General features: G+C 50.7%; 1 long non-coding RNA gene across 1 annotated transcript; it reads left to right on the top strand.

Annotated features, from left to right (window-relative positions):
- Positions 1-427: 427 nt before the first annotated feature.
- On the top strand, positions 428-7,663 carry LOC139255437 (uncharacterized). Its single transcript, XR_011592045.1, has 3 exons — positions 428-564; positions 6,203-6,308; positions 7,486-7,663. It is a non-coding gene; the product is annotated as an uncharacterized lncRNA (long non-coding RNA).
- The last annotated feature ends 3,625 nt before the right edge of the window (positions 7,664-11,288 follow it).

Genomic DNA, 11,288 nt, shown 5'->3' with positions numbered 1-11,288 from the left:
GGTGAGTGGGACTGGGTGTGACTTAGGACACGGGGCTGCCCAGTTTTGGAGGAGCTGATGGTTACACAGGTTGCAATTGCAGTGGACAATATTCCCAGTGTCACCCACATGGTGAGAAAGGTTGAAGAATGATTTCCTGTTGTGTAATTGCAGCAACCTGGATAATCGCCTCTTTCATTTCCCTGTGGCCGATGAACCTGTGTGTGGTTTGATATTGAGTTTGATGTTTGTGTTGTTTACGCCGTGAATTCCCCTCGCTAATGAGAGGCGGCAGAACCTGTTGTGAGGAGCTGAAATAATGTGGATGGGCAGGAAGTGGTTGGATCCCAGAATTGTCCATGGCCATGGGAATTCCCCGGGTAGTTTCTGTGAATTGCTCAACCTCTCTCCTCAAACATCACCTTGTTTATTTCCCCCTTTAGACAAAGTATAAAGACAATCCGGGGATAAGCTCTCAATCCTCCACAAGGACCCAACGCTCACAAGGTCTTCAAGCTCCACGATCCACCATGAAGTATCTGGCCATTGCTCTCCTGATGCTGCTCGCAGTACATCAGATGGAAGGTGAGTCTTGTGTCGCGAGGTCCCAGGCCTCAATACAGCTTGTTCCCCAGCGGGATCTGACCTTCGAGGTAGCCCACCGTCCCAATATCCCCCTCACCCCCCAGTCACCCTGGATCCAACATTGTGTGGGGTTTGATTGATGGGACAGTGAAGAGGGAGCTTTACTCTGTATCTAACCCCCTGTACCTGCCCTGGGAGTGTTTGATGGGACAGTGTAGAGGGAGCTTGGCTTTGTATCTAACCCCCTGTACCTGCCCGGGAGTGTTTGATGGGACAGTGTAGAGGGAGCTTTACTCTGTATCTAACCCCCTGTACCTGCCCTGGGAGTGTTTAATGCGACAGTGTAGAGGGAGCTTTACTCTGTATCTAACCCCATGTTGTACCTGCCCTGGGATTGTTTGATGGGATAGTGTAGAGGGAGCTTTACTCTGTATCTAATCCCGTGCTGTACCAGCCCTGGGAGTGTTTGATGGGACACCGTAGAGGGAGCTTTACTCTGTATCTAACCCCGTGCTGTACCTGCCCTGGGAGTGTTTAATGGGACAGTGTAGAAGGAGCTTTACTCTGTATCTAACCCCGTGTTGTACCTGTCCTGGGAGTGTTTGATGGGACAGTGCAGAGGGAGCTTTACTCTGTATCTAACCTCGTGCTGTACCTGCCCTGGGAGTGTTTGGTGGGACAGTGTAGAGAGAGCTTTACTCTGTATCTAACCCCGTGCTGTACCTGCCCTGGGAGTGTTAGATGGGACAGTGTAGATGGAGCTTTATTCTGTATCTAACCCTCTGCTATACCTATCCTGGGAGGGTTTGATGGGACAGTTGAGAGGGAGCTTTACTCTGTATCTAACCCTTGCTGTACCTGCCCGGGAGTGTTTGATGGGACAGTGTAGAGGGAGCTTTACTCTGAATCTAACCCCGTGCTGTACCTGCCGTGGGAGTGTTTGATGGGACAGTGCAGAGGGAGCTTTACTCTATATCTAACCCCCTGTACCTGCCCTGGGATTGTTTGATGGGACAGTGTAGAGGGAGCTTTATTCTGTATCTAACCCGTGCTGTACCTGCCATGGGAGTGTTTGATGGGACAGTGTAGAGGGAGCTTTACTCTGTATCTAACCCCCTGTACCTGCCCTGGGAGTGTTTGATTAAACATTGTGGATGGAACTTTATTCTGTATCTAACCCTCTGCTGTACCTGCCCTGGAAGTGTTAGATGGGACAGTGTAGAGGGAGGTTTACTCTGTATCTAACCCAGTGCTGTACCTGCCCTGGGAGTGTTTGATGGGACAGTGTCGAAGGAGCTTTCCTCTGTATCTACCCCACTGTACCTGCCCTGGGAGTCTTTGATTAAACAGTGTAGATGGAGCTTTATTCTGTATCTAACCCTCTGCTGTACCTGCCCTGGGAGTGTTTGACGGGACAGTGTAGAGGGAGGTTTACTCTGTATCTAACCCCCTGTACCTGCCCTGGGAGTGTTTGATGGGACAGTGCAGAGGGAGCTTTACTCTGTATCTAACCGTTGCTGTACCTGCCCGGGAGTGTTTGATGGGACAGTGTAGAGGGAGCTTTACTCTGTATCTAAACCCATGCTGTACCTACCCTGGGAATGTTTGATGGGACAGTGTCGAGGGAGCTTTACTCTGTATCTAACCCCCTGTACCTGCCCTGGGAGTGTTTGATTAAACAGTGTAGAGGGTGCTTTACTCTGTATCTAACCCTCTGCTATACCTACCCTGGGAGGGTTTGATGGGACAGTATAGAGGGAGCTTTACTCTGTATCTAACCCTTGCTGTACCTGCCCTGGGAGTGTTTAATGGGACAGTGTGTAGAGGGAGCTTTATTCTATATCTAACCCCGTGTTGTACCTGTCCTGGGAGTGTTTGATGGGACAGTGCAGAGGGAGCTTTTCACTGTATCTTACCCCCTGTACCTGCCCTGGGATTGTATGACGGCACAGTGCAGAGGGAGCTTTACTCGGTATCTAACCACGTGCTGTACCTGCCCTGGGAGTGTTTGATGGGACAGTGTGGAGGGAGCTTTACTCTACATCTAACCCCCTGTTGTACCTGCCCTGGGAGGGTTTGATGGGACAGTGTAGAGGGAGCTTTACTCTGTATCTAACCCCATATACCTGTCCTGGGAGTGTTTGATGGGACAGTTTAGAGGGAGCTTTACTCTGTATCTAACCCTTGCTGTACCTGCCCGGGAGTGTTTGATGGGACAGTGTAGAGGGAGCTTTACTCTGTATCTAACCCCGTGTTGTACCTGTCCTGGGAGTGTTTGATGGGACAGTGTAGAGGGAGCTTTACACTGTATCTTACCCCCTGTACCTGCCCTGGGAGTGTTTGATGGGACAGTGCAGGCTAGCTTTACTCTGTATCTAACCCCCTGTACCTGCCCTGGGAGTGTTTGATGGGACAGTGCAGGCTAGCTTTACTCTGTATCTAACCCCCTGTACCTGCCCTGGGAATGTTTGATTAAAAAGTTTAGAGGTAGCTTTACTCTGTATCTAACCCCGTGCTGCACCTGCCCTGGGAGTGTTTGATGGGCCAGTGCAGAGGGAGCTTTACTCTGTATCTAACCACGTGCTGTACCTGCACTGGGAGTGTTTGATGGGACAGTGTGGAGGGAGCTTTACTCTGTATCTAACCCCATGCTGTACCTGCCCTGGGAGTGTTAGATGGGACAGTGTAGAGGGAGCTTTATTGTGTATCTAACCCGTGCTGTACATGCCCTGGGAGTGTTTGATGGGACAGTGTAGAGAGAGGTTTACACTGTATCTAACACACTGTACCTGCCCTGGGAGTGTTTGATTAAACAGTGTAGGGGGAGCTTTCCTCTGTATCTAACCCTTGCTTTACCTGCCCTGGGAGTGTTTGATGGGACAGTGTAGAGGGAGCCTTTCTCTGTATCTAACCCCCTGTACCTGCCCTAGGAGTGTTTGATGGGACATTGTGGAGAGAGCTTTACTCTGTATCTAACCCCATGTACCTGTCCTGGGAGTGTTTGATGGGACAGTGCAGAGGGAGCTTTACTCTGTATCTAACCTCGTGCTGTACCTGCCCTGGGAGTGTTTGGTGGGACAGTGTAGAGAGAGCTTTACTCTGTATCTAACCCCCTGTACCTGCCCTGGGAGTGTTTAATGGGACAGTGTAGAAGGAGCTTTACTCTGTATCTAACCCCGTGTTGTACCTGTCCTGGGAGTGTTTGATGGGACAGTGCAGAGGGAGCTTTACTCTGTATCTAACCTCGTGCTGTACCTGCCCTGGGAGTGTTTGGTGGGACAGTGTAGAGAGAGCTTTACTCTGTATCTAACCCCGTGCTGTACCTGCCCTGGGAGTGTTAGATGGGACAGTGTAGATGGAGCTTTATTCTGTATCTAACCCTCTGCTATACCTACCCTGGGAGGGTTTGATGGGACAGTTGAGAGGGAGCTTTACTCTGTATCTAACCCTTGCTGTACCTGCCCGGGAGTGTTTGATGGGACAGTGTAGAGGGAGCTTTACTCTGAATCTAACCCCGTGCTGTACCTGCCGTGGGAGTGTTTGATGGGACAGTGTAGAGGGAGCTTTACTCTATATCTAACCCCCTGTACCTGCCCTGGGATTGTTTGATGGGACAGTGTAGATGGAGCTTTATTCTGTATCTAACCCTCTGCTGTACCTGCCCTGGAAATGTTAGATGGGACAGTGTAGAGGGAGGTTTACTCTGTATCTAACCCAGTGCTGTACCTGCCCTGGGAGTGTTTGATGGGACAGTGTCGAAGGAGCTTTACTCTGTATCTACCCCACTGTACCTGCCCTGGGAGTCTTTGATTAAACAGTGTAGATGCAGCTTTATTCTGTATCTAACCCTCTGCTGTAACTGCCCTGGGAGGGTTTGATGGGACAGTGTAGAGGGAGCTTTACTCTGTATCTAACCCCATGTACCTGTCCTGGGAGTGTTTGATGGGACAGTGTAGAGGGAGCTTTACACTGTATCTAACCCCCTGTACCTGCCCGGGGAGTGTTTGACGGGACAGTGTAGAGGGAGGTTTACTCTGTATCTAACCCCCTGTACCTGCCCTGGGAGTGTTTGATGGGACAGTGCAGAGGGAGCTTTACTCTGTATCTAACCCCGTGTTGTACCTGTCCTGGGAGTGTTTGATGGGACAGTGCAGAGGGAGCTTTTCACTGTATCTTACTCCCTGTACCTGCCCTGGGATTGTATGACGGGACAGTGCAGAGGGAGCTTTACTCGGTATCTAACCGCGTGCTGTACCTGCCCTGGGAGTGTTTGATGGGACAGTGTGGAGGGAGCTTTACTCTACATCTAACCCCCTGTTGTACCTGCCCTGGGAGGGTTTGATGGGACAGTGTAGAGGGAGCTTTACTCTGTATCTAACCCCATATACATGTCCTGGGAGTGTTTGATGGGACAGTGTTGAGGGAGCTTTACTCTGTATCTAACCCCGTGCTGTACCTGCCCTGGGAGTGTTAGATGGGACAGTGTAGATGGAGCTTTATTCTGTATCTAACCCTCTGCTATACCTACCCTGGGAGGGTTTGATGGGACAGTTTAGAGGGAGCTTTACTCTGTATCTAACCCTTGCTGTACCTGCCCGGGAGTGTTTGATGGGACAGTGTAGAGGGAGCTTTACTCTGTATCTAACCCCGTGCTGTACCTGCCGTGGGAGTGTTTGATGGGACAGTGTAGAGGGAGCCTTACTCTGTATCTAACCCCATGCTGTATCTACCCTGGGAATGTTTGATGGGACAGTGTCGAGGGAGCTTTACTCTGTATCTAACCCTTGCTGTACCTGCCCTGGGAGTGTTTAATGGGACAGTGTGTAGAGGGAGCTTTATTCTATATCTAACCCCGTGTTGTACCTGTCCTGGGAGTGTTTGATGGGACAGTGTAGAGGGAGCTTTACCCTGTATCTTACCCCCTGTACCTGCCCTGGGAGTGTTTGATGGGACAGTGTAGAGGGAGCTTTACTTTGAATCTAACCCCGTGCTGTACCTGCCGTGGGAGTGTTTGATGGGACATTGTAGAGGGAGCTTTACTCTGTATCTAACCCCCTGTACCTGCCCTGGGAGTGTTTGATGGGCCAGTGTAGAGGGAGCTTTACTCTGTATCCAACCCCCTGTACTTGCCCTGGGAGTGTTTGATGGGACAGTGTAGAGGGAGCTTTACTTTGAATCTAACCCCGTGCTGTACCTGCCCTGGGAGTGTTTGATGGGACAGTGTAGGGGGAGCCTTACTCTATATCTCACCCCCTGTTCCTGCCCTGGGAGTGTTTGATGGGACAGTGTAGAGGGAGCTTTACTCTGTATCTAACCCCCTGTACCTGCCCTGGGGGTGTTTGATGGGACAGTGTAGAGGGAGCTTTACTCAGTATCTAACCCACTGTACCTGCCCTGGGAGTGTTTGATGGGACAGTGTAGAGGGAGCTTTACTCTGTATCTAACCCCCTGTACCTGCCCTGGGAGTGTTTGATGGGACAGTGTAGAGGGAGCTTTACTCTGTATCTAACCCACTGTACCTGCCCTGGGAGTGTTTGATGGGACAGGGTAGAAGGAGCCTTACTCTGTATCTAACCCCATGCTGGGAGGGAGCTCAGGGGCCTGTGTTAATTGTGATTTGTTGTTTTCTCTTTGTCAGGAACTCCTGTCATTAATTGTCAAGTGGATGGAGTCGATGGTTACTGCCAGTACGACTGCCCCGCCAGCGATATTCTCGTAGGCATTCAATGCTCCGATTTCTCAGTGTAAGGAAATACATTACATTACAGATTGAACCATTGTCGGGACAAAGAACGTGAACAGCTGTCTCAGTAACTCTCAGTGCACAGGATGGAGACATTCGGCCCCTCTCCCCGGGGGGGCCTAGACACTGCCCTCTCCCCGGGAGGCGGGGGGGGACTAGACACTGCCCTCTCCCCGGGAGGGGGGGAGGACTAGACACTGCCCTCTCCCCGGGGGTGGGGGGTGCCCAGACACTGCCCTCTCCCCGGGGGTGAGGGGGGGAGAGTGATTGTGACCCAGGCTCGGTTCTGTCTCCCCAGTGCCACCCTCCCCCTCAGTGCCCCCACAGCCCGTTCCTCATCGGCTGGGCCCTGGTGCAGACCGATTCAACCATGGGATGCAGTACGCCTGGCATCCACAGACCAGCAGGGGGCGACACTACATGGTCAGCAGCGGCGGGCCCAGACACTGAGGCCCACTGGGGCACTGAGGCCAACTGAGCAAGAGAGAGCGAGAGAGAGCGAGAGAGATATATTGGGGGGAGAGAGAGAAAGAGACAGGGGGAGGTAGAGAGAGAGTGAGAGAGAGACTGGGGGAGAGAGAGAGAGAGCGAGAGAGCGAGAGAGAGAGAGACGGGGGAGAGAGAGACTGGGGGAAGAGAGAGAGAGAGACTGGGGGAAGAGAGAGAGGGGAGGGGACGGGGAGGTTGGGGGAGGGTGGGGAAGGGGGACAGGCAGGGTGGGGGTGGGGGACAGGGAGGGTGGGGGAGGGGGACGGACAGGGTGGGGGAGGGGACGGGGACGGTGAGTGAGGGTGGGGGAGGGGAGGGGACGGGGAGGTTGGGGGAGGGTGGGGGAGGGGGACGGGCAGGGTGGGGGAGGGGACAGGGAGGGTGGGGGAGGGGGACGGGCAGGGTAGGGGTGAGGGACAGGGAGGGTGGGGGAGGGGGACAGGCAGGGTGGGGGTGGGGGACAGGGAGGGTGGGGGAGGGGAACGGGCAGGGTGGGGGAGGGGACGGGGAGGGTGAGTGAGGGTGGGGGAGGGATGGGGAACGGAGAGAGGGAAGGAAGGAGAATGAGGAAGAGTTATCAGTGTGGGGTCACACACCGTTTCACACACCCCACAAACACCCTTTGGGACCGAGGGCCGTGGGGAAGCCTCCCTCAAACTGCTCCTTAACTCCATTTTCTCCCTTTGCAGCTGCTGTAAAATGAGCTAGGCCTCCGGCGATGGAGAGGAACGTGACTGAGCGACACTCCGAGACACACTGTGTCCACCTCTCCTCACTCTCACACTCAACAAGTGCCCAGCACTCGCCCAGGCTCCACTCATCCCTGCTCCCAAACACTCAATAAAGGATTGATCACCCTCCATCAAATCCTTGTCTTCTTACAGCTCAGGGTCCGACCCTGTGACAGAGCGGAGTTAGGGGGGAGTGCTGGGGGAGGGGGGGTGGGGGTGGAGTAAAGGGGGGGTGAGAGTGAGGGGGAGAGTGAGGGGCAGAGTGAGGGAGAGGAGAGTGTGGGGGAGAGAATGAGGGGGCAAGTGAGGCGGAGGGGAGAGTGTAATGTGCGTACATAAGGTCTGCCCACCCACAGGGGCACTACCGTCAGAGGTCCTCGGGTCACAGGTACATTTGTGCTGCACCCAGTATATAACCGAAACTTCACTCGGGATGCGTGCAATAAAGGTACAGCAGTTATCATGGGCGACTTTAATCTACATATTGATTGGGCTAACCAAACTGGTACCAATACGATGGAGGAGGATTTCCTGGAGTGTATTAGGGATGGTTTCCTAGACCAATATGTCAAGGAACCAACTAGAGGGCTGGCCATCCTAGACTGGGTGATGTGTAATGAAAAGGGACTAATTAACAATCTTGTTGTGCGAGGCCCCTTGGAAAAGAGTGACCATTATTAAGATGGAGAGTGACAAAGTTAATTTAGAGACTAGGGTCCTGAACTTAAGGAAAGGGAACTTCGATGGTATGAGAGGTGAATTGGCTAGAATAGACTGGCAAATGATACTTAAAGGGTTGACGGTGGATAGGCAATGGCAAACATTTAAAGATCACATGGATGAACTTCAGCAATTGTACATCCCTGTCTGGAGTAAAAATAAACGGGGAAGGTGGCTCAACCGTGGCTAACAAGGGAAATTAAGGATAGTGTTAAATCCAAGGAAGAGGCATAGAAATTGGCCAGAAAAAGCAGCAAGTCTGAGGACTGGGAGAAATTTAGAATTCAGCAGAGGAGGACAAAGGGTTTACTTAAGAGGGGTAAAATAGAGTATGAGAGGAAGCTTGCTGGGAACATAAAAACTGACTGCAAAAGCTCCTACAGATATGTGAAGAGAAAAAGATTAGTGAAGACAAACGTAGGTCCCTTGCAGTCAGATTCAGATGAATTTATAATGGGGAACAAAGAAATGGCAGACCAGTTGAACAAATACTTTGGTTCTGTCTTCACGAAGGAAGACACAAATAACCTTCCGAATGTACTAGGGGACCGAGGGTCTAGTGAGAAGGAGGAACTGAAGGATATCCTTATTAGGCGGTAAATTATATTCGGGAAATTGACAGGATTGAAGGCCGATAAATCCCCGGGGCCTGATAGTCTACATCCCAGAATACTTAAGGAAGTGGCCCTAGAAATAGTGGATGCATTGGTGATCATTTTCCAACAGTCTATCAACTCTGGATCAGTTCCCATGGACTGGAGGGTAGCTAATGTAACACCACTTTTTAAAAAAGGAGGGAGAGAGAAAACGGGTAATTATAGACTGGTTAGCCTGACATCAGTAGTGGGGAAAATGTTGGAATCAATTATTAAGGATGAAATAGCAGCACATTTGGAAAGCAGTGACAGAATCGGTCCAAGTCAGCATGGATTTATGAAAGGGAAATCATGCTTGGCAAATCTTCTGGAATTTTTTGAGGATGTAACTAGTAGAAGGGAGAACCAGTCGATGTGGTGTATTTGGACTTTCAAAAGGCCTTTTGACAAGGTCCCACAAAAAAGATTGGTGTGCAAAATTAAAGCACATGGTATTGGGGGTAATGTACTGATGTGGATAGAGAACTGGTTGGCAGACAGGAAGCAGAGAGTCGGGATAAATGGGTCCTTTTCAGAATGACAGGCAGTGACTACTGGGGTACCACAATGTTCAGTGCTGGGATCCGAGCTATTTACAATATACATCAATGATTTAGATGAAGGAATTGAGTGTAATATCTCCAAGTTTGCAGATGACACTAAACTGGGTGGTGATGTGAGCTGTGAGCGGGACGCTAAGAGGCTGCAGGGTGACTTGGACAGGTTAGGTGAGTGGGCAAATGCATGGCAGATGCAGTATAATGTGGATAAATGTGAGGTTATCCACTTTGGTGGCAAAAACACGAAGGCAGACTATTATCTGAATGGTGACAGATTAGGAAAAGGGGAGGTGCAACGAGACCTGGGTGTCATGGTACATTAGTCATTGAAAGTTGGCATGCAGGTACAGCAGGCGGTGAAGAAGGCAAATGGTATGTTGGCCTTCATAGCTAGGGGATTTGAGTATAGGAGCAGGGAGGTCTTACTGCAGTTGTACAGGGCCTTGGTGAGGCCTCACCTGCAATATTGTGTTCATTTTTGGTCTCCTAATCTGAGGAAGGACGTTCTTGCTATTGAGGGAGTGCAGCGAAGGTTCACCAGACTGATTCCAGGGATGGCTGGACTGACATATGAGGAGAGACTGGATCAACTGGGCCTTTATACACTGGAGTTTAGAAGGATGAGAGGGGATCTCATAGAAACATATAAGATTCTGATGGGACTGGACAGGTTAGATGCAGGAAGAATGTCCCCAATGTTGGGGAAGTCCAGAACCAGGGGTCACAGTCTAAGGATAAGGGGTAGGCCATTTAGGACTGAGATGAGGAGAAACTTCTTCACTCAGAGAGTTGTGAACCTGTGGAATTCCCTGCCGCAGAGAGTTGTTGATGCCAGTTCATTGGATATATTCAAGAGGGAGTTAGATATGGCCCTTACGGCTAAAGGGATCAAGGGGTATGGAGAGAAAGCAGGAAAGGGGTACTGAGGGAATGATCAGCCATGATCTTATTGAATGGTGGTGCAGGCTCGAAGGGCCGAATGGCCTACTCCTATTTTCTATGTTTCTATGTAAAGTCACCCATGATAACTGCTGATCCTTTATTGCACACATCCCTGATTTCTTGTTTGATGCTGTCCCCAACCTCACTACTACTGTTTGGTGGTCTGTACACAACTCCCACTCGTGTTTTCTGCCCCTTGGTATTCCGCAACTCTACCCATACCGATTCCACATCATCCAGGCTAATGTCCATGTCCTTTATTGTAAAGGAGATGGATTATAAAAGCAGGGAAGTCTTGCTAGAGTTATACAGGGTATTGGTGAGGCCACACCTGGAATACTGCGTGCAGTTTTGGTTTCCATATTTACGAAAGGATATACTTGCTTTGGAGGCAGTTCAGAGAAGGTTCACTCGGTTGATTCCGGGGATTAGGGGGTTAACTTATGAGGAAAGGTTGAGTAGGTTGAGCCTCTACTCATTGGAATTCTGAAGAATGAGAGGTGATCTTATCGAAACGTATAAGATTATGAGGGGCTTGACAAGGTGGATGCAGAGAGGATGTTTCCACTGATGGGGGAGACTAGAACTAGAGGGCATGGTCTTAGAATAAGGGGCCGCCCATTTAAAACTGAGATGAGGAGAAATTTCTTCTCTCAGAGGGTTGTAAATCTGTGGAATTCGCTGCCCCAGAGAGCTGTGGAGGCTGGGACATTGAATAAATTTAAGACAGAAATAGACAGTTTCTTAAACGATAAGGGGATAAGAGGATGGGCAGGGAGGTGGAGCTGAGTCCATGATCGGATCAGCCATGATCTTATTAAATGGCGGAGCAGGCTCGAGGGGCCGAATGGCCGACTCCTGCTCCTATTTCTTATGTTCTTATGAGGGTGAGGGTGGAGAGTGA

Source organism: Pristiophorus japonicus, unplaced genomic scaffold (genome assembly GCF_044704955.1).
Source record: "Pristiophorus japonicus isolate sPriJap1 unplaced genomic scaffold, sPriJap1.hap1 HAP1_SCAFFOLD_607, whole genome shotgun sequence".
Taxonomy (NCBI): domain Eukaryota; kingdom Metazoa; phylum Chordata; class Chondrichthyes; family Pristiophoridae; genus Pristiophorus; species Pristiophorus japonicus.
The sequence above is the reverse complement of the archived record's forward strand: the minus strand, read 5'-3'. Positions and strand labels throughout refer to the sequence as shown.